General features: G+C 24.0%; 1 long non-coding RNA gene across 2 annotated transcripts; it reads left to right on the top strand.

Moving 5' to 3' along the window:
- The first annotated feature begins 12,020 nt into the window (after positions 1–12,020).
- On the top strand, positions 12,021–21,760 carry LOC135931139 (uncharacterized). 2 transcript variants are annotated; one of them, XR_010572957.1, is made up of 4 exons: positions 12,021–12,190; positions 18,228–18,276; positions 18,336–18,392; positions 21,229–21,760. It is a non-coding gene; the product is annotated as an uncharacterized LOC135931139 (long non-coding RNA). The 2 variants fall into 2 exon arrangements; XR_010572956.1 differs by lacking the exon at positions 12,021–12,190 and adding an exon at positions 17,909–18,047.
- Positions 21,761–23,150: the final 1,390 nt, after the last annotated feature.

Below are 23,150 nucleotides of genomic sequence, written 5' to 3'. Positions count from 1 at the left end.
AAGAAATAATATTAATATTATATGATTTAGAAGAGCAGTCATAACAACTTTGTTGTAATTTCTTAATATTTATTTAATACGTAATTTTTGAGAATAATATTTGTATTCAATATAAAAATATTGCATCATAAAATTTTTAAATTATTATAAAAACTAAATAAATCTTTTAAGAATATAAAATTTATTTATTATCAAACCTGTTAAACTATGACAATAAAATATTTTTTTATAATCTTTCTTTTGTAATTTTTTGGAATGGGATAGGGAAAAGAAAGTCAACCTTAAAAACTGCAGAAAAAAACATAGAAGAAAGGAAAAATTCTCAAGGAAAATTAAGGGGGAAAAATATGTAAAAGAAATTTTAAGGAAAAATATCAAAAAGAAAATAATAAGTGTAAATTTTGAAAAATTGTCTAGTCCTTCCTATGTCTTAAAGTCACAATGCATATTTTTATGAATAAAATTTATATTTTAAATAATAGACATAAATATTTTACTGTTTCTCACCTAAAGTAATTCATTGCCTATTTAAAAATTAATAAATACCAAGATGGGTTTTTTATCTGAACCATAAATATTAATATAATTTCATTTAAATTATTATTTATTAATACTAGCTAATCTAATTTAATAAAATTATAAAAACGAATGTAGGACTGCAAATTCTTAAATCAAGAATAATATTAATGAATAATTTGAATTTTTTGTTTTAGAAAAAATATACTATATGATTTCATTTAAAATTTCAAAATTTGGTTATATTTTTTTTAAAAAAAAATATTTTAAAATAATAATTTAAATAATTTTTTTATGATGAATGACAAAATACTAATGGTTTAAAATATAAATATTTTATTGTAACAATTTTGTGTAAGCAGTATGCTATAAATTTTTAGAATCAAGACTCTGATGCAAGCCATATTTTTTTTCCTTTTTTTAAATATTTATTACTACTATATATTATTATTATTATACCTTTTATAAAATGAATTTTATAAATTTGCTTATAGTTGCTTTTTTTAGGAAATTATATTAATACTAAATAATTATTAGGAGGAATCATAATAACTTCGTCATATTAATAAAATAATTTCTTAATGTTTATTTATTACGTAATTTATGAGTAATATTTGTACTAAATAATTTGCAATGTATAAAAATATTGCATCAAAAATTTTTAATATTATTATAAAATTTTTTTTTATAAATCTTTCTAATATAATTTTTAGTAAAGGGATATAAAAAAGAAAATCGACAGAATAAACTACGGACAAAAAAAAACGGATAGCTTCATAATAACATTGATTTAACTTTAATATTCTAAAATAAAGGAATTTTGTATATTTATTTTATTTAAAAACATATTAATTATCATTTAAGGATTAAATATTTTTATGTTTTCTCCGAAGAATGTAAGTTGTGAAGGAAAAAAATCCTGTTATATCGATCATAGATCACCGGACTGACAGATGAGATTTATTTTTTAAATACTTTGTCACAATTGTCAATTTTTAAAATCTTGGATCTAAAAGAGAAGCCAATACCTAGATAATTTTAAATAAAAAATAAAAGAATATACTTATATAATATTACTTGCACAAACCGAAAATCGTAACGCAAGTTTTTTCAGCATATTTTCCTTAAGTGAAATAATTTCAGAACTATCACTATCATTTACTATTAAATGTGTTTCAATTTCACTTCTAAAAAGTAACGCCAAGTTTAAAGTAGGCCCTTTTTGTACTGAAAAAAATTCGACAGTTTCTTTAAATTTTGAAAGAAATACTAATAGTCTTCTACCAGATCAGATTCATAATTTGATAATTTGAGAAAGTGCTTCCCAATTCTTTTCAAAACATTATTAATTAAATTCTTATTTAATCCAGATATGCTAGCATAATTAATATACTATGCCAACGTGTTGGGATATTTAATTTTAAGTTTATCATATGCGCGGTATTATTGTTATTATTATAATTGGAATTGACAATTTGAAAACGGGTATCCGGGTATGGATCAATGCTGTCAAGATCTAACATGTCTGATATTAAATCTATTGTACTTAGCCATTTTCTTTGATATTCCTCGAATTCAAATTCAACCTCAGCAGTTTTATATCAGAGCAGTAATAATTTCTCTAATTCTTTTGCAAAAAATTTCCAGACTATGGATTTTTTATTATCCAGAGTTAGGATACTAAAATTATTTAAATTATCCATTTTAAAAATATGTAAAATTATGGTAACTTTTGGAATTTTAGATTTTTGATTGATTGAATTCTATAATGACGTCAATATAATTAAGATTTTAGAATAGTAGAAAATAAAAATTCATCAAAATCCTGATTGACATTAAAAAATTACAAGAGTTATGTTGACCAATAATTAGAATAAAAAGTAAAATATGAAAGAAATTTCTTCGCCGGCCGTCGCCACCGATTAAACGGTGGCGTTGCGTAACTAAAAAAGGACGACGGCCGGCCGGCGCACAGGCCAACTAATGGTATAAAATACAAATATTTTATTGTCAGAACTTTATAGATGTATATAGTATGCTCTACTATAAACCTTTTTTTATTATTTTTTTGTTTGAAACATATATTTTAGCCAAAAATAATCTCGGCCTCAATTATTTTTTTTAAATATAGTTATATTTTAAAAGAGGTATTAAGAAAAATTAACTAGAACCTTAAAACTGTGATAATTAATACCTGATCTTATAAATTTTTAGACTTGAAGTTATTCCTGGTGATACCAAAAATGCTGATATAAATTTCGAAAGAGCTAATGAGGCTTTCGGATTAATTAATTAATTAAAATACTAGGCACTTCTACCTCATCGAAATATAATTAGAGCGTGTGGGAAAGGAATTTATATAATTTGGAGGAGAAGAAAAAATCCTGATTACCATTTTAGCCAAGGAGATTAAAAAATATGGTTACAAGCTAATTTCCTATATTTATTAAAAATATTTAGGAAATAAGTAACAAAAAAAAATTTTTTTGATAGGGAGAGTAAAATATTTAATGAAAAATTATATTTGCGATACCCAGGGCCGATAAATAGTAGAAAGCGTAACATTTACAAAATCCTAAATTGAGCTCATACTATATAAAGTTGAAAGCTCCGGTTATTTTATTTCAATTCTAATTATTAGGCTATCTGATAATAGAATTAGTTAGTGTTGTTAAAAAGCCCGATTTGGAACGATTTGATTATAGCCAAAATATTATGTAAGTCTAAAGATTTTGCACACTGACAGAAATGCTTGGACACCATTTTGCCAAACCTCGGTACTTACGTAATGTTATTTTAGATAAAATCTTAATCGGCGTTTTGAAAAATCGACCCAAAGTAGACTTTTTAAACAAAACTCTACAATTAGTTTAATAATATAAATCATAAATAAAATTTAACTCAAAAGAGGCAAAATACCCGCCATATTGATTTCATTTTTGTATAAATTTTATTTATCTTTAAATAAAAATGCTGATTTGACTCGATATTACATTTAAAATATTGTTGTTTTTATATCCAATTTATTTTAAAAAAATCTTATTAAAATTATAAATAAAATTTCCAAGAAATTAGTTAGTAAATATTTACACAAGATGAGAAATTTCTTTAATTTCTTTCTAGAGAAAATATAAAAACATTTTTATTTGGCCTTTATTCGATTAAATAAATTTAATTATTTTGAATAAAAGGAAAATAATTTTGAATTTTATATTATTCTTTTTACTTCGCAGTAACGTCACTAGGGGGGTTGGAGGGGGGTATAGGGCCCATTTTGAAATTTATTTTATACCATATTAGCAGGGTCATTTTGAAAATAATTTTATAAAAAAAATTTTGGAGCTCCTAATTGTAAAAGCTAGTAATGCCACTTCAATCGTAATTTCAAGGAAATTAATTTTTAATATCGAAAATAGAAGTGATACCGACCTAATTTTTTATTCAAGGCCAGCCAATAAGGTAACATTAAAAATTTCACGCCCATCAAGCTTAATACTAAAAAAAAATTTGACCCGACCCGCCCGCTCACTAGACACAATATTTTGATCACGCAAGTCACGCCCGAAAATTCAAGGCGTTTTTAAATTTTTCAAAACTTTAATGCTATACTTTTACGCATTTATGAATTTATTCTATCAGAGTTTTTATTTCATTAATTCCATATTAATAAAACATACCATGTATGAATCTAAATTTTTATTTAAGAAAAGAAGAATATCCATGTTTTTTTATTTCAATTGTGTTCCCCTTTCCTCTAATATGGCTATAGAAAATAACCATTTACTAGAAGCCGAACTTGTCGGGACTAAAAATTTTATTAGCTAATTTTCTCAAAAAAGGAAAAAAAAATTTCCTTTTCCAAAACTTTAAATATTCTCATTGTTTTTTATAAGCGATAAATATTTTAAGTTTATTTCATATCGGTAGGTGTTGATGCTTCATCAGAATTATCAATAATTCTCTAAATGTTTCATTTAAAATATACTTATTTTTTATGTACCGGGTGAATTAGAAAAGTTATAAATGATAGTTGGTGATCTAATTTTTTTTAAATTTTTTTTTAACATCTGTTAAAAATTTAAGACTTAAATTTGGATCTAGAATTAAGCCCACCTTATGTAATGAATGCATAATAAAATTTTTCTTTAAATGTTGTTTTCTCTTTTAGGGTATTGATTATTATTGTTTCACAATCAGCAGGTTGACAAAATTTTATAATCCATTGATAAATTTTCATTTCATCAGAGCATTCTAAGAATATTGATAAAATATTTTAATCAGGGTTTCGAACCGTTAAGTATAACGGTTCGGTTAGTTTCGGTTTTTAGTTTAAAATTTTATAAAGGTTTTGTTCCATTTCGGTTTATAATCGGTTCAGTTCGGTTATAACTCCGGTTTTTATAAATTTGATTTAAAAAAAATTAAAACCATATATAAATCTTAGAGAAAAATCTTTTTAATTTATATTTTTATAATTTCTTATTTAATTTAACCATGATAATCTATTTATTAAACTTAGTAAATATAAATTAGACAAATTAATAATATTATTTCATAAATAAATAAGATAAAAACAAACATGCGCAAATACAATGAGGAATAAAATAAAGCATAAATATAATGAAAGTTATACTATTTATGTCTAAAAAGAGAATAAGAACGGATAAATAAAATATTTTTTTATTTTGTTATCTGCGCAGAGAATATAAACTTAAGGATAGAAAATGCTCTTTCTATGGATACCTGCGTAGCTGGAACTGGTAGCACAGTTATAGTTAACTTATAAAGTTCTGGCATACTATTCTTTACATTTTACCAATAATTTAAAGGATTAGTATCTATCTATATATTATCAAATGACCGAATTATATATCCTGTTTCCATACATTTATTATAATTTTCTATGCCCAATAATTATTCTTATTAAGGCTTTCATGCAGTTTAATATTTCAAAATCATCATCTAAATCATCTTTCGAACGTGAACACATTGGCATAGTATCTAAAATTTCAATATTATGATTATTTAGATTTTAGTTTTAATTTTTAGAAAGTTGTGTTTGGCTATCTCATTTTTTTCAAATGTTAAAAATATATTATATCTTGGGTCGATATATATAGAGCAAAAAACAACACTTTTCAAATTTATTTCTCTTGCTCATTAAATTATTAGCAAGTATTATTATAAAAGCTAATTAATAACTAATATATATATATATATATGAATAAACTTTTAATTTAGCCAAGAATAGTTAATAGTTTTCTGTGATTTTAAGATTTAATAATTTTTAAATTAATTATTTTTTGAACAACAGGTTTAAAATTGTTCATTTCGCTTTTTTTATATTTTATATATAACGATTCGGTTACGGTTTAGAAAATTTTATTCATTCCGGATTGGCGGTTCGGTTCGACTTGAAACCCAGATTTTAATAATGATAAATGAAATAAAACATATTTAAATAATATTTATTTATTACCAAATTTCCATTGCTGAACGAGAGGTGAGAGATTAATTATTTTTTCAATTAATTTTTTTGATAAAATGTTGTTTATAAAATTCGGAAGTTTTATTTGTTTAAAATATTATTCCTTCTAAAAAGTACTAAATTAAATTAGAAAATATATATTATAATAATAAAATTGCAAATTTATATTCATAAAAAAACAATTTACAAAATTAAAATTTCCATATACACCGGAAATTTAGGTTCAAGCCCAATCACGATAACATAATAAATAAATTATTTAAATTTTATTTATTCATATTTATGAAAAATATTGTAAATTTCCTTGAATTTCAATTTGCTTAAAATATATGGCGCAGTTATATATCACAAATTTTGAAAATATATCATATAAAAATTTCGCATGTATTTTATTTTTCGCATATAACAGATAGGTCTTTAATAATTCAAGAATTTCTCCCATACACACCCTCCACACCCACTCCCTAAATACAATATATCATTATAAGGAATAATTTGAAAAAAAAGTTGTTACAAGTTAATAACTTTTTAAAATAACGACTATAATTCAAAATTTTAAGAAAATAGCATTTTAATTTTTATAAAAATCTAATATAACCAAAGGCCTTTAATAAAAGTAACTAAAGATCTCTAATAAAATTTATGGGAAGAAAAATATATCTAATACCCCCCCCCCCTAGAATATATTATAAATTAATAGTAAAAATCAAAAATTTTCTTACCATAAATTTGATAAATAGTGAATAGGAATATAAGTAGAAGATTCATTTCTTATTTATAAGCTAATTATTTTATCATATGGGTAATATTATAATTAAATGGATATCAATTTATTAAATATTTTTAAATTTCAATATTAAATTATATTATAAGCACTTTTGGCTCGTTATTTTATTTACAATATTCTTTATTTATTTAATGATTAGTTGTTTTTTCTTAAATTTTTAGGGATTTTTATTTAAATTACATTCACCATCGTGATAAATATGAATAAAATCTGAAAATTCATTTCTGGTATATATAATATTATACTATTTATTTTATCAAATGTATAATATTATCATTAAGATGGATATCAATATATTAAGTCTTTTCAAAATTTAATATTATATTGTTCTCTAAATTCTTTATTTATAATACTAGCAGCAAACCCTCCAATAATAATCTGGCGATTCGGATATGTCTCCTTGATGGATAAAACAGAAATGTACATTTAATTTGATGCAATATGATTCCTTAATTTTCCAGTATTTTAATAAATACATTAACAGTATATTAGGGCCTTCAATATGAACAAATATTTGGTACATAATGACATTTTCAAATAAAGGGGAAAATTCTGATTCCACATGAAGAGCAAAATAAATATAATAGAAAATAAAATAAAATAAAATAAAATAAATAAAATAAAATAAAATGACTGAATGCGAATAATCGCGTAGCATTCAGGTTAGTTTTCTAGTTTATATAGAATATAGGTATGCATTGTTTGATGATGAGAAAATAAGGGACTTGAAATTGAAAGAAGCCTGTGAGAAATATGTAATATTTCTGATAGGTACTATTTTATTTTTTTTAAATTATTTGCCAAAAGTGGTAAAATATTTATCCGTTTAACTTATATATATTCAGCGTATCTTGATTCTATATATTCAGTCCAGAAATCAACAATATTTTATCTGAGGGATTAATTTTTTTAAAAATTTTTCAATTATTTCATTTATAATAATCAAAATTCTTGATTTATAAAAGTTTTCATATTTTTTTTATCAACATATTCCAATTTATTAGAAAGTCTTGCCATATATGCATTTTCACATGTAGTTTTAAAGTATATCATTTCCTCTTCACAGTGGCGTAGCCAAGATTTCCCAATGGGGGGGGGGGGGGGGAGTAAAAAATTTTGTTGGCGATTTCGTCCCAAAATTTATTTTGCCCAGGCTTTGATCTGGTTTCTCAGAAATTCTTATATATTTTTAATTTTTCCTAGTCTTTATACATCTCCTTTAAAGTTGGCTGAACAAGCCGAGGTTTTTAGTAATGTTTTGAGCTTTTTTAGTGTCTTATTTTAACCAGTGCTATAGAGGAAAAAATTATTATTAACAAAATTCTGACCTCTTAAGTTAGAAAGTGACTGAGAGTTCTGTAAGTTTTATCAATGTTTAGAGCCAAATTGTATATTAATTTAATCCGTTTGTTACTATAAAGGAAAAATAAAATTGGCAAAATAGATATCGAAAAGAGAAAAATTATATATCTGGCGTGCTCTAATATTTAATATCTGACTATTACTTTCAAATCCTCACTCAAATATGAGACCACCAAAAAAAAATTGAGTTATAAACAAAATGAAAATTAAGCGTAAATAAACATAAAGTGAGCCAAGCCTTTGGAAACACAAATTCTGAAACTTATATTAAATTTTTACTTTATTAGTACATTTTATTGTAATCTATTTAAGAGCTGGTTTAAAGCAAGGATTCGAACCGAAATAAATATCGGTTCGGTTTAGGCTCAGGTTCGAATAAAATAACACTTCGAGTTTCAGATTTGGTTAGTAAAAAAATAAAAATATAGGTCCGGTTCCAACCTCTAAAAACCGATTTGACCGCTTTTGTATATAAACCTATTCGATTTATATATTTTATTTGTTGTGATATTTTTTATGAAATTTAATCATAAAAATAACCAATCTCTTATTAGTGTTAAAATAAATACACATAAAAAAAATACTTAAAAAAATAAAATAAATAATATACTCCTCAAAGATGCAACAAATAAAAATAATAAATAAATGAAAAAGATGTGATAAAGCAAAAAAATCATTGTTTAAAAAAAGGAACCAATAATATTGAAAGTAAATTAACCCAATTAAAAAAAATGATATCAGATAACGTAAGCAGATGCATCGTCTACATGACAGGATTTTCACTGGATGCAAACCTTCTTCAAAAACCAAAGTGGGTTCTTAGTTGGAATGGTTTTAAATTTGATGAGGTTCCAAGGGTTACAAGCTTGTTTCTATTCCAAACTCAGTAATTAAAAAGAAAAGTTAAAAGAAAAACAATAAATAGACTATAAAAATAAATTATACGCAACAAAATAATATCTATGTAAAATAGTATGGATAGGACATAATGAAAATGAGCTACTAAGTACTCCAGTTAATTCTTAAATCTAGGATTTCGACTATTTTTGTGGTTTTGCTAATTAGTAAATAGTTAATATATTGTGTTATAAGATTATCAAAAAATAACTTAAAGAAAATTAGTATAAAAAAAATATAAGAAGCATTTACGATTGAATTGCCAAAAAATTAATAATTATGTTATAAATTAAAATAAACTGGAATTATTTAGTAATCTTTACAACAATAATAGATTATTAGTGCTAAGACAGAGACAGGCGAGTCTTAAATAAGAAGTTAAACCTTGACAATATTGAGGACATTCTTTTTTGATGTTACACGTTGGTTTTAAAAATAATAGGTGCTTCGAGAATAGCCGGTATTCTAACCGATTTAATTAAATTTAAGAGATGGTTATTATACTTGATTTTTCTATGGGAAAGCGTCACGGGTAAAATCTATAATGATTACAGTTCTCACATTTGCTATTAGCAAATTTTACAATGGTTAGAGAGATGGTACAAAACAATTTCTCATTTAAGCCAAAGGTTATTTATCTTAGCTGGTTTGCGGAAAGTGAACAAGGCTTTTCCTGGGATGATATGGTGAAAAACTAAAAGATCGTAATCAAATATGAGCCCTTTTAGGTAAGGATGAAATACTTTGGTGAGAGAACATCCCAGTCTTTCTGTGATCAAAGGAAGGCCGGGAAATTTGAGGCAACCAATTTATTGCATTGGATTATGTTTTCCCTCAACAAGATTCAATAAATCAAAAGAAAGATTCTATTGCTAGATGAGAGGCAACTGCCCGTGAGTCTGCGGAATTGATACTTAATCCAATATTAATAGTTTTTCGTTTATTTCTGTTTATTTTTTTGGAATGGACATTATAATTTTACAGTAACCCATTCACCACGAAATTATTTTAAAGATCAAAATTGTAATTATTTTGTCATAAATTGTAAATCGTATCTAAAATGTGAAATTATGTATTTATTTCCCGTTTCTATGATCAATTAATACTATGGGCAATAAAATAGGTCAAAAATCGATACAATTCAAAGGTGCGATTCGATAAATGATAAAAAAAAATGATCAATGCCAAAACTACGATAATGGAAGAATCGGAAGAATTCAATATTTTTCAACTTCTTAGGGGAGATGGACACTGAGTTTATGAAGGGTGGGTGTGTCGCTGTTGCATACTGCGAATAATATATTTTTATTTTAATGAACTTCAATTTATATATATTTTATTTTTTAATTTATTTGTTTTATAAAAAGATCATTATGTGAATTTAGATTTTAAGTTGGAAAAATAAAATATTGGTATTATTGGTAAGAAGATTTTGTGTTTGAAAAGATAGTTGTGTGTGTTTGTTGTTGTGTCTTTAAAAATAGGAAATGATTTACAACATAAACACTTGAGCTTCAGATCGTTCTACTTTCTTTCTTTCTTTCTTTTAACGGAATACCAGTATTAAATTCAAAAAGTGGTTAATTTTTGTTGAGACGTAAAAATAAAAATTTGATTAGTAAAAATATAATTTTATCAAAAAAAAAAAATTATTCCTTAAAAATGTATTAGGTAAATAAAAAATAATGAAATTTGTTAATGCTAGAGGTTACCACTACCTAAGAACACTGCTTTTTGCAGATTTCTCATATCTATTAATGCTAAGAGGGTTAAAAATCTGTGACACGGGAAAAAAAACCCTTTAGACCCTTTTTGTTGAGATTTATTGAGAGAACAGTTTGGCTAAATTACCAAGGTACACTGATAAATTTAATGTGTAATTATATAATCTACTAGATGAGGTTTACAGGAATTAATTTATAAAGGGCTCAATGGGTAGGCAAATACCATTATGCAACAAAAGGCACAGGGGTTAAGAATATAAAGTAGGCAGGACTGGCTTATAATTATCTAAATTAAAATACATAAAGAATGAAATCAATAAATAATTTTTAAACATATGGCGGGCGCCAATATAATTTAAAAAAAAATAAGAGGACTAATTTTTGAGTTATAAAATCGCTCATTACAGAATCCAGCTCAATTACCAATAGAGATCGTAAGTTCTTAAACCGATGGCTTGGCATTACGATTTAATTTTTCTAATATCATTGATATTGTCAAAACAAAATATTCAAAAATAATTAAAGATATTTTTATAACTATTGCCATTTTTTCTTTTGGAGAATGCATAAACTCTTTATAAATTTTACAACCTCATACATTAATCTTTTTAATATTGTTTACCTAACTGATTTTATTATTTTATAAAACAATTAGCTATTTTAAAAATGCATAATTAATATTAGTATTTAAAAGAAATTTATGCATATTTACTGTCTCTTTAAAATAGCTAAAAATTAGCATAATAAGAATAACTTCAATAATCAATTTATAAAAATATAATACTTAATTATATTACTGATTTGACTTATGTTTTAACCGATAAGCTAATTATAATTATTCCTATTGTCTTTTTACATAGGTTATATTTTTAAATGCAAATTTAATTTATCTAGAATTTGAAAGAACAACTTAAGTTAAAATGGTAAGTACAGGCGAATGTGTAAACCAATTTTTCATGTTCATCCCAATCAGACATGTATCTGCAAGTCCTATTGGAAGGAAACTAATATAATGTTGGAACACCTTTTAGAGATCTGCAAAAGCAGATTATTTAGTTTAAATTACTGAAATACTTTTTATAGGTTTATTACGTAAGTTTATTTGGTAGCCATCTTTTTTCAAGGCCATAAGTTTTCTTAAACCGAATAAACATTATATTATAAGAAATCAACCTTGTTTTAAATATTTTTGCAACAAATATAAAAAAATTAATTAATGATTTGTAAAATTTATGCCATTATATTAATTTAAAAATACTACTATAGATATTTTCTAGTTCAATTTGTTATAAAATGTTACAAATTAATTCCGGATTTATATTGGTTGGTTTACACTCGTATTAAAACATATCCTGATATCAATTGCTCTAACCTTGACTTGTTCATCTGTTACTCAATGCAAACCAATATTTCAAAGTATGTCTAAATCTAATAAATTCATAATATTATTTTTAATAAATCAGTTCAGACCGTCGTCATAATTAAAAATACCAATCCATGACCAATATATTAATTTTTTTTTAAAATAATTTAATTTTACCTAATTTAATTCTTTAGACTGATTATTCAAAAGGATCTTTCATTATTTATAATGATATATTTTAATAATATTTTGATCGGTTCGAATTTGTTTTACTTTAATTTATAGCTATAATGGTTTTTGAAACTAATTTTTAAATAACGATTAGCGTCTTGCAAATGGCTTTTGTAAACATTGATGTTATTAGATATCTATGGTCATATATTGTAACAAAGTTCTAAATCTATTTGGGTTTTTATTATCTTAAATGGACTAAAAAAATTGAAAAATAAGTTGAATTTAAAAGGATTTGCTCTCTTGCAAATTTTAGCCTACCTTTAGATATTATTAATCGGCGTAATTTTTACAGTTCGCTGATTTTTTTTTATGAAATATGTATTTATTTTAAAAAAAATGATATATGTATGTAAATTAAACATGATTACATGTATGAAGTTCTGAAATAATCTAGGAGGTTCTCACAATTAATATCGATTAAAGTTATTAATAGGGCGTATTCTTTTAAAAAAGCTTTACTATTATAGATTTTTCATTAATTTTTAATTGCTTGAGAATTTGCTACCTTTTTTGGTACTATCTTTATTACAAAATTTTTTATATTCGATTGCATTCTTATTGCTATTCAAGATTTTGTAATAAATAGAATAAAAATCAAATTGTGGATTAGAACTTGACAATCTAGAGTAGAGGGTTATCATCAGTATTATTATTATAATAATTTTTATTGATATTATTTTTAGTTTTAAAGGTTAGATTCATGGGGTATCTTTACCCAGTAAAACCTTTTTGTACTGTTATTTAATCCATTAAAGTGCATGACAATTATTATGTGATATATTTAATCACTACAATGATATTTTAGCTTATTACAAAATATGACTGATCAAATATGCCAATTGTTATTCTTTCATATTTTATTGGTCTATTGATAAACTTGCCAACCCTAAATTTTCTAATTATTCTTGATATTATACCTTTACAATTTTAACACAAATTCGAATATTATTATTTTGTTATCAAAAATGTTAATATTTATCAAAAAAAAAATTAAGATTTATATAGGTTTAGACGTGTTGCCCCTATAACTGTCAGACCAACAACAATAGATTATGCTGCAGTTGCAAAATTTTTTGATATAATATATACAGGATAAAAAAAATGGAAAGAATAAAATTTTATTTTATACTTAATTTTAATTTAAACTAAATTTTTTAAATTATTGTTTAGGTGTCTATTGTATTTAATTCATTATTATAAAAAAATGGGAAAATTCAAATTAATTTAAAAATCAAATGCTTTCTTGTCTAAGTTTGAATATTGAATTATTGTAATAGTATATAAATTAGAGATCTGCAAAGTTAGGCCAGGCCCGTACCCGGCCCGAGTCCGACCCGGCCCAAAAGGGCTTCGGGCCGGGCTCGGGCCTATATAGATTTTAAATAATCGGGTTCGGGCCGGGCGGGGCCTTATATTTTAAAAAAATTAGGGCCGGGTCGGGTCGAACCTTGGAAATTTTTTTAAATATATCTAAATTTTTTAATTATATAATGAATTTTTTATGTAAAATAAAAATATTTGATTTTATTAATTGAAACTAAATGACATGTAACATATGTCTTTTATTTTGAGTAAATTAATTTCTATATTTAAATAAATTCGGGCCGGGCCAGGTCGGTAAATTTTTTTAAAAAAAAATTCGGGTTCGGGTAGGGCAGGCAAAACATTTTAAAAAATTTCAGGTTCGGGCCGGTCCGACAAAACTTTTTTAAAAAGATTTGGGCCGGGGCGGGCTTGAAAAAGGCCCGATGCAGATCACAAATATAAATGTCATTATCAGTTAAGCTATAAATAAATTTTGAAACTAAGCAAAAATCATCCGAAAAATTTCTGAAAATAATTCCCCATTTTTTTTAAAATTAAATATAGGGGAAAATAAATCCACGAAAAAAAAACAGGGAAAAAATACCCCGAAATAATTTTTTATAATCCCGAATAATTTTTTTCTAAATTATCAAAAATAACCTCACTGTTAAAATAACGAAAATATTTCTAAAAAATTATATTCAGTATTTCTTTGAGCATTATTTCTGTTTTAATTCTAAGCGATAAGGCAATAAAAATATGAGAATTAATAAATCGGTTGATAGCCTTGATACTTTATAATTTTGTAGATATCATAAAAAGTATAGATTTGTGATATTAGATTTTTTTTAGAAATAGATGAAAATTGTGGAAAAGATTTTACAAATTAAAATTGAAAAAAAAAGTGAAAAAACAGTGAAAAACATTCATATATCATTTTAATAAAATAAAAATATAATTATTTTTTGGCAGTATTTAATTTAAATTGGGCAAATAGAGGAGACCACGTTGAATTGCAAATTTCCTATTACGTCACAGAATTTATATAAATAATTAAAATTATAATAGCCCATCATTAACATTAAAAATAAAAAAGGGTACTATTAAAGAGTTAATAAAAGCCATTCTATTATTTTTGTCAACTGATCAAATATCATTGTGACATAGGACACAATATATTTTATATTCTAAAAATTATCAGAAAAAGACTGCATATATTGCATAACAAAATTATACCAATTGAAAAATTGGTCATCTATTTTTAAAGGCAATTGTGAAAAGCCTCTTATCTCTAACTAACCTTCATGGAAATGATTAATAATTTGTGTAAAAATAAATATCTTTTTAAAATAAAAATTTGATTTTCAATAATTATATAAAGGTTGATGAAAAACCATGTAAATGTGAACTAGATTTATTTAACTTTTTATTATTTAAAACCTCAAATCTTCGAGAGAATTTGAATTTTAAATATAAAGCAGTTAAGATCCGGGTCAAAAAATGGTATGAATATATAAATCCGGACCAAAATAAAAAATCTGGCCTTGCCATTATCATTATTTAGCTTATAAAAATATTTTGCTTAATATCATAGAGACTTATCCAATTGATTTATTTTATAAATACTGTTTAGTTTAATTTTCACCAAACCGGGGTTCGAGATAAGGCCATAACGTTAGACATTATATTGGTTAGGGTTGATTAATAATCATTTAAAAATTTGGTTAGGTGTAACAAGTATATTTGGGAAATTTTTATTTGGAAAACACAGGAATTTTTATTTATTTTATTTATTTTGTTGATTTTCTCAAAATTTTTAAATATTTTATTTGTGGATTTTTTTTTCCTATTTTGTTAATTTTCTAAAAATAATTTGATAATTTATATGCTCAAAAAAAAGGGAATTATTTTCCTGTGAAATTTTTTCCTGTAAATTATATTCTGTGGGAATTTTTTTTGCGGGGAATTATTTTCCTAGATTTTGATTATTTATGTTATAAAAAAATTTATTAATTAAAAAATCTTGAACCCCTCCTAACACCTTACCAATATACTTAGAGTGATAAATAACATTACAATCAAAATACATTTATACCTTTTATTTGATAACCCATATCGAAATTTATTTCCCTCCCCCTTTAAGACTAGATTTGCTATTTTAAACCATCGGAGTTTTTGACTTGATGTATTTTGTTAAAATTTTGCTAAATGAAAATAGAGTCTTTAGATTCAGTCAAATAAATTTCCATGTTTTACTAAAAATTATCATTGATAAAAGATTTAATATAATAATTACACACACTATTCAATTCATTACCTAAAATTTGAATGTTGAAAAGCTTCTCCATCGTGTTTTAGGCGAAGGATATAACAGAGCGTTCTCTTTAGAAATCAACATTTTAAAAAATATATATTATATAATATTGACCTATGACTTTAAAATATGAAAATTATTTAGAATTAATGCCACCATTAAACAAACAAATGGTTTTTTTGTATGAAAGAACTGGAAATATTTGCAATAAATTATGCAATAACTAATTTTAGGTGAGCTATCTATTAAAATTATGTGCTCTAGAGCTTAAGCACAGAAACTGGTGTAGTCTTAAGAATTCTAATCGCAAAAAATATTGTTGACTCATAGTATTTTTTATTAGATTAAATATAAAAACAAGTATATCTCATCAATTGGCAGATTATCTGATTTTTTTAAATAAAAAAAACAAAATATCATCTTATCGAAAATTCAACTTATCAATATTAATTTATTCTTAGATAAATAAACATCCAAAACTTGAGAGAAAAATTTTTAATTCGATAATCTTCTAATTTCTGGATGTATATTTTTTCAAATTTGCTCATATCTTTTATTTTTTAAAAATTATATATATTTAAAATAACATGTAAACTATTTGTAAAATATAATTTATATAAAAACTATATTAAATAAAATAATAATTAAACATTTAATTAGGTATGATCAACGAGGCTTATAGACCCATGTATGGATATGCAGTTAGAACGGCAGATTTCAGTTGATATTCTCTGTCGAAGGTAAAAGCCTTCTTTTGGGTCATCTGTGATTAAGCGTAACCTTTGCCCTATTGTTTTGAATAATTTAGGGCTTGGGGTCTAAATGATTCACAGGAATCTGAGACTACAGGAACAAACAAAACATTATTAAGGTTGCTATATGCATCAAGTTTTTTAGATTAGAAATTTTCTTTTCATGTATCATATAGAAAGGTGCAAATGCATATATTTTATTTTATCCCCGACACTCGCCACGAAGTTAAAATAAATTTTCCATTGACACGCCTGGCAAAATTTAATATTTAATCCTAATTCCAAATTTTCATTAAATATAATCATTTCAAAGTAACCAATCTAAACGTCTTGGAAATCATCTAAAGATCATATTCGTAGAAAGAAGGAAAAACTTATGAATTAGCGGAATTGGGTTGGATATTTAGTAGTTAAAATAGATGAAATATTAAAATGTGGAACGTAAATTAGACTCTCTCGAAATTAGTCCATAAATTAAATAAAATATGATTTTCAAAATAGAGTTTTTTATCTACTATTTCATTTAATCAACACATAAAACTAAGGGAGAGGTAGGGTTTGGGCAATCCTTCCTTTCTCTTAGAAAATTTGCACGTTTTTATGAATATCATTTTAGACTAATGTGAAAAAAATTCCATGTTTTCACCATGATTTTAAGGTAAGTGGAAATCAAATTTAAGATAAAAAGTGAAAAAGATGCCTATACATATGGTTTATTCACTAATACAATTTTAATAAATTTCATAAAAGTATTTATTATTATAAAATTTTAAATGAAAAGGGTCTGTGGTATATACACCGTTTCCCGTTCATGTTTCATGAATATATTTATCCAGTTATTCTTTAATAAATATCCATTAATATGATAATAAATAGATGGTTTTACAAATAAAACAAAATGTAAGCAAGTATTTGTTTAGTTTTAAATTTATTATATAGTATAAAATAAATCAAATGATAGAATATTAATTTGACAGTATTAATTTACATAATTTTTTAATTTTGTAATAAATAAATCATTTAAACGAATTTTGAATGTTTACTTGAATTCTAATTGTTTACCTGTTTAAAATTTAAAAATATGTATTTGTCCATTTAGAATAAATTAAAATCGAGTCAAGGTCTAATGCTCATCTTAAATTATATTACAAATTAATTTATTGTTTAATTTTTTTTTAGATTAATAAATGGTCTATAAAACGATAATATTTTGCTTATAAAAAAATAACTGAAATCACGACATAAAAACAAGATTTTCTTATTTTTGAAATCACATTGCTTTTTTTTACAATGTTGCACTTATATGTAAGTAATTTTATAAGCAATAATGTTTAATATATAAAATGTAGTATATAATTAGATTGTCAATTTACTTTTTATATTAATTATTTGTATTTATTATGAAATAATAATTTATTTAGTAGTTGAAGATATTTCGTGCAATAAGATAAAGTATAATTTTCATATTTATATTAAACAATACAGATAATGATCGCATGTGTAATTATAATACAAATTTCTGTCCCAAATTCTGGTATTTTTTTTAATTTTGCAATATATTAGACAATATATATATATCCCATTTTTATTCAGCCAATATACTGGAAGTCGAAGAAATTAGGACAACAATTTCAGAACCCCCAAAAGATGGTTCAAAAGCTTTATATAATTAATATTTTTTATTCTTATATAAAACAACCATGCCACCTAATTCCTAGTCCAAACTATATCTATAACACTACAATTAAATCGCTATATTTCTCTATTTTTTTAACTATTAACATGGCAAAGGTTTTAAACCTAATGTTAAAGCAGTGTGTATAAATAGATCTAGGAAAATAATATATAAAAATGGCAAAGAAAATATTAGAATATTTCTGATTCTTGTTTCTAAAAAATCTGTTCTTTTAGAAATGTTTTAAGGATTCTAGATTCTCATTCTTTGGTTTTCAAATTTTTAATAATATATAATATTTTAATTATTATTATGTGTTCCTATAAATTTTACTGGGGTTTCTAATTTCGGTTACTAATTTTTTAACGTTTATGTAGATTTTGATTCTAGTTACAAATTCTCTTTTAAATTAAATATTGAACTAAAAAATATTATTGTCATGATTCAAAAAAATTTAATTTTAAATATATATTTTATGCCATTTTGTTAATTAGTTTAATTTTTTTTTATTAATCTAAATGTTTATAATAGATATATTTTCTAAATCAATCATATCTTATAATGTTAGCCACTTAAATCTTTATTTAAAGTAAAATAGATCCGAAATCAGAATTCACTTTTCTAAATTTTAGCAACTAGAACTACTTTTTAAATAAATATTCATAACAGCAACATGAGAATTTTTTTTGGTCTTTCATATAAATAAGCATTTTGCTGGCGTCATATCTTCTCTTTTTTTCTTTATAAAGATTTCTAAATACTTATCAGAAAAATAATTCCTAAACTTTATATCACACAAATAGAGGATGCAAAACCTATAAAAGCTATAACGGAACAAAATTTAAAAATCTAGCGTATTAAATTATAATCAATGAGAATTTTTTTTGGTCTTTCATATAAATAAGCATTTTGCTGGCGTCATATCTTCTCTTTTTTTCTTTATAAAGATTTCTAAATACTTATCAGAAAAATAATTCCTAAACTTTATATCACACAAATAGAGGATGCAAAACCTATAAAAGCTATAACGGAACAAAATTTAAAAATCTAGCGTATTAAATTATAATCAAATTAAATGGTTTAAACATTCCCCATGGGCACTTATCCCTATCTTTCTCTTAGGCCTATAAATATTTTTGCTTTAAAATAACATTTCGAATAAATTATGCTCCAAACGGGTTATAACTATGCCACTTTTGCTATATTTTTTTGTATTCTTCGTGGCGAATTTTGTATACTTATCTACAAATTAGTATCTCACTGAGAATGTCGGGTTATTACGATTAAAAGGCTGATATGATATATGATAAAACGATATTAACTAATCCTTTAAAAATTTTAAGACCTACATTAAAATGAAAGTTATTATATGTATTATAAAAAAATATAAAGATGTAGAGATAGTATACATTGGACCTTCTTCACCAGGAAACAAATATGTGTGCCCTGGAGGGACTATGGGGGTTATCACTATAACATATAAAATATTTTTAACTTTATAGCACAAATGAATTCCTTTCATTATCTTTTAGCTTCTTTTATTTCCTCTCTTTTAACACTTTATAAAATTACAGATATCAAAATTAAATTTATATGAACATTCTTAAATTTCGATCAAATAAAATTAAAAATATATTAATATATGGATAAATTATTTATTTGAAAAATGAATGGATCATTTATTATGAGAAAAAATCTTCCCGTGTATCATTTGAAATTCACAGAAAATTGGTTAATTTCAAATATTTCAAATTTACGTATGTTAAGTTTATGAGAAATAGGCTAAAAAAACATATATAACCTAACACTTTTGTTTTGTTTTATATTTTTAACCATATTTTTCGAAGTTAATACTTTTCTATATACTATGTACTATGTATTCTATTAAAATTATATAATTCTGTAATAATAGAATATTTTTTTATTATTTAAAATTAGTTTTCTATTTATTGAGGGGGAAAAACTTGATTGATGAATTAGTATAATATACTAATCAGGCATTGTATAAGGATGTACCAAATAATTTATGCCTCTGCAACTTTCTTTCTATCATAATGTCAATCTTGATATCTTCGTTCTTATTTTACCAATATTGCATTAAACTGTCTATCACGTGTGTTGAAGGTACCTAAATGTACTAAATACCATGGGAATACCGCATCAAGTTTAAGATCCGAAATCAGAATTTACTTTTCCAAATTTAGCAACTAGAACTGCTTTTTAAATAATATTCATAATAGTAACCAGAGCATTTTATTGGTCCAGGTTTCCTAACTTCGATATAAACATTTCGTTGGCATACCTTGCTTTTTTTTAAAGATTTCTAATTAGTTAACTTAAAAATGATTTCTAACACTGTATATCAAACAAATAGAGGATGCAAACGAATAAAAGACAAATAAGAACAAAATTTAAATATTCTAGCATATTAAATTTTATAATGAAATCAAATAGTTTAAACATTTCCCATGGGTTAACCTACCTTCAGTCTATCCTATATTTCTCTTAGTATACCTGATTCAGATTTTTATCTTAAAAATAATTAACATTATTATGCTCCAAACGGGTTTTAACTATGCCGCTTTACCCGAATTTACAGTTAACTCAAATATATTCTGTATTTTTTTTGTATTGTTCATGGTAAATTTTATATACTTATCCAAAAATTTGCGCTAACTGTTAATGACGTGTTATTAAGATTAAAAGACTGAGATGATTTAACAAAACTAATTATTACTCATCCTTTTAATTTTTTTAAGACCTATATTAAAATGAAAGTTATTATATGTATTATAAAAAAAAATAATAAAGATGTGAAGATAGAATACATTGGACCAACTACTAGGCCAAGATTCCCATATGTGTGCCCTGGAGGGACCTATAGTAGGTGTCTTCGCTTCAAATCACATTAAATATTTTTATCTTTATAGCACCAATGTATTCCTATATCTTTTGAGAGAAAATTTTAAATAAAAACTCTTTGTAAAATTAGATATCAAAATTAAAATTATATGAACATAATTCTTAAATTGTGATAAAATTAAAAATATATTAATATATGGATAAATTATTTATTTAAAAAATTGAAATGAATCATTTATTGTGAGAAAAGATCTTCCCGTGTATCATGTGAAACCTACAGAAAAATGGTTATTTTCAAAAATTTCCAATTCCGGATTATAATTTATAAGAATTAACTAAAAAGGGATATAACCTCACGTTTTGTTTTATATTTTTAACCATATTTTTACGAAGCTGATACTTTGTTTTATACAATGTTCTATGCATTCTATTAAAATTATAATAAATTTTATAATAATAAAATATTTTTGTATTATTTAAATTAATTTTATGTTTATTGACCGGGAAAAACCTGAATAATGCCTTTCTTTTATGATATTAATCTTGGTATTTTCATTTTTATTTTGCCAATAATGCATTTTTAGACTCTCCCTTTGGTGGTAAGTACTAAAATGTACTAAATACCAACTATTATTGATATAATTTTCATAATTAATACTTCCAGATGTTAAAACATTCGGCATGACATTTTTTTATTTAGCTCAATAATTTAATTTTTTTGTGGTTGAATAGAATGTAAAATTGATTAATAAGCCATTAAATTAACTAAAAATTATATATTTATTTTATATTCTAACTTCTGTCATAATGCCAATATTTCTTAATTTTTACCTTAGTTTTTCCCCATTTAAAGCAAATAAATTAACTTTAATAATTGGGCATTTGTTTCTAAGAACTTGGCTCACTTCTTGTTTAAAATGTCAAAGTTTTCATTTATTACTAGGTCTCTTTTTTTAAATTCACAAAACTTTAAGAATTAATATGTACGAGCAAGGCTCTAAATATTAGCTCAAACCCTAAATTAAGTTTCTCTATAATATTTTTTATAGCATGATGTCAATTATAATTAAATCTTTTCTTCTTTATTTATACTGTCTACTAAACGGATTAAAATAATACATAGCCATTCTACTTGTAAATAAATAGTTATAACAATGTTTATAAATATTTTATAATAATAAAGATTATTATGCCTTTATTTAGCATAACTACCTTACATTTTAGCCTTTATACTAATTTGTGTGTATTCCATATGATCATAGATCAGTAATTTTACTCTACGATCCAGTATTCATCATCATTATCAGAATTAGAATTAGAATAATACCATAATATAAAATAGATTAATATATTTGTATTGTAAAAAGCGAATTATTATGATATCACCCAAAATATTGTCTAGGTGATTTTCACGTTTTAATCTGACAATATATATTTTAAGAAAGAAAATACTCATTCAACACACCCATAGTAATTCATAAATAATCAAATTTTAATTTATTTTATTTTGTTAATCGGTAAATTTAGAATAAATACTAATAGGATTCAATTGTAATATTAAAATAAAGTTATATAAGAAATTTAAAAACTTTTTAAACCAAAAATAATCGGTAAAGTCTTCTTTAAAACCTTTTTATAATTTATATTTTCCGCCGCAATTAATACAAGATGTAAAATGCTTTTCATCAGATAAATATAATTACAAGTATTAGCTTCGCGCAAATGGAAAATTACAAAATATAATGTGTGGGGTAGTCTTTCTAAATATATATATATAGGGTTTTATACTAAATATTGTTAATTCGTTGAAAAATATCTCAATCACTTAGGATATTACGTAAATTTTTTCATATCACTTATTATTTTCATGC

This window comes from Gordionus sp. m RMFG-2023, chromosome 1 (assembly GCF_954871325.1).
Source record: "Gordionus sp. m RMFG-2023 chromosome 1, tfGorSpeb1-WG-v2, whole genome shotgun sequence".
Lineage (NCBI taxonomy): Eukaryota > Metazoa > Nematomorpha > Gordioida > Chordodea > Parachordodidae > Gordionus > Gordionus sp. m RMFG-2023.
The sequence above is the reverse complement of the archived record's forward strand: the minus strand, read 5'-3'. Positions and strand labels throughout refer to the sequence as shown.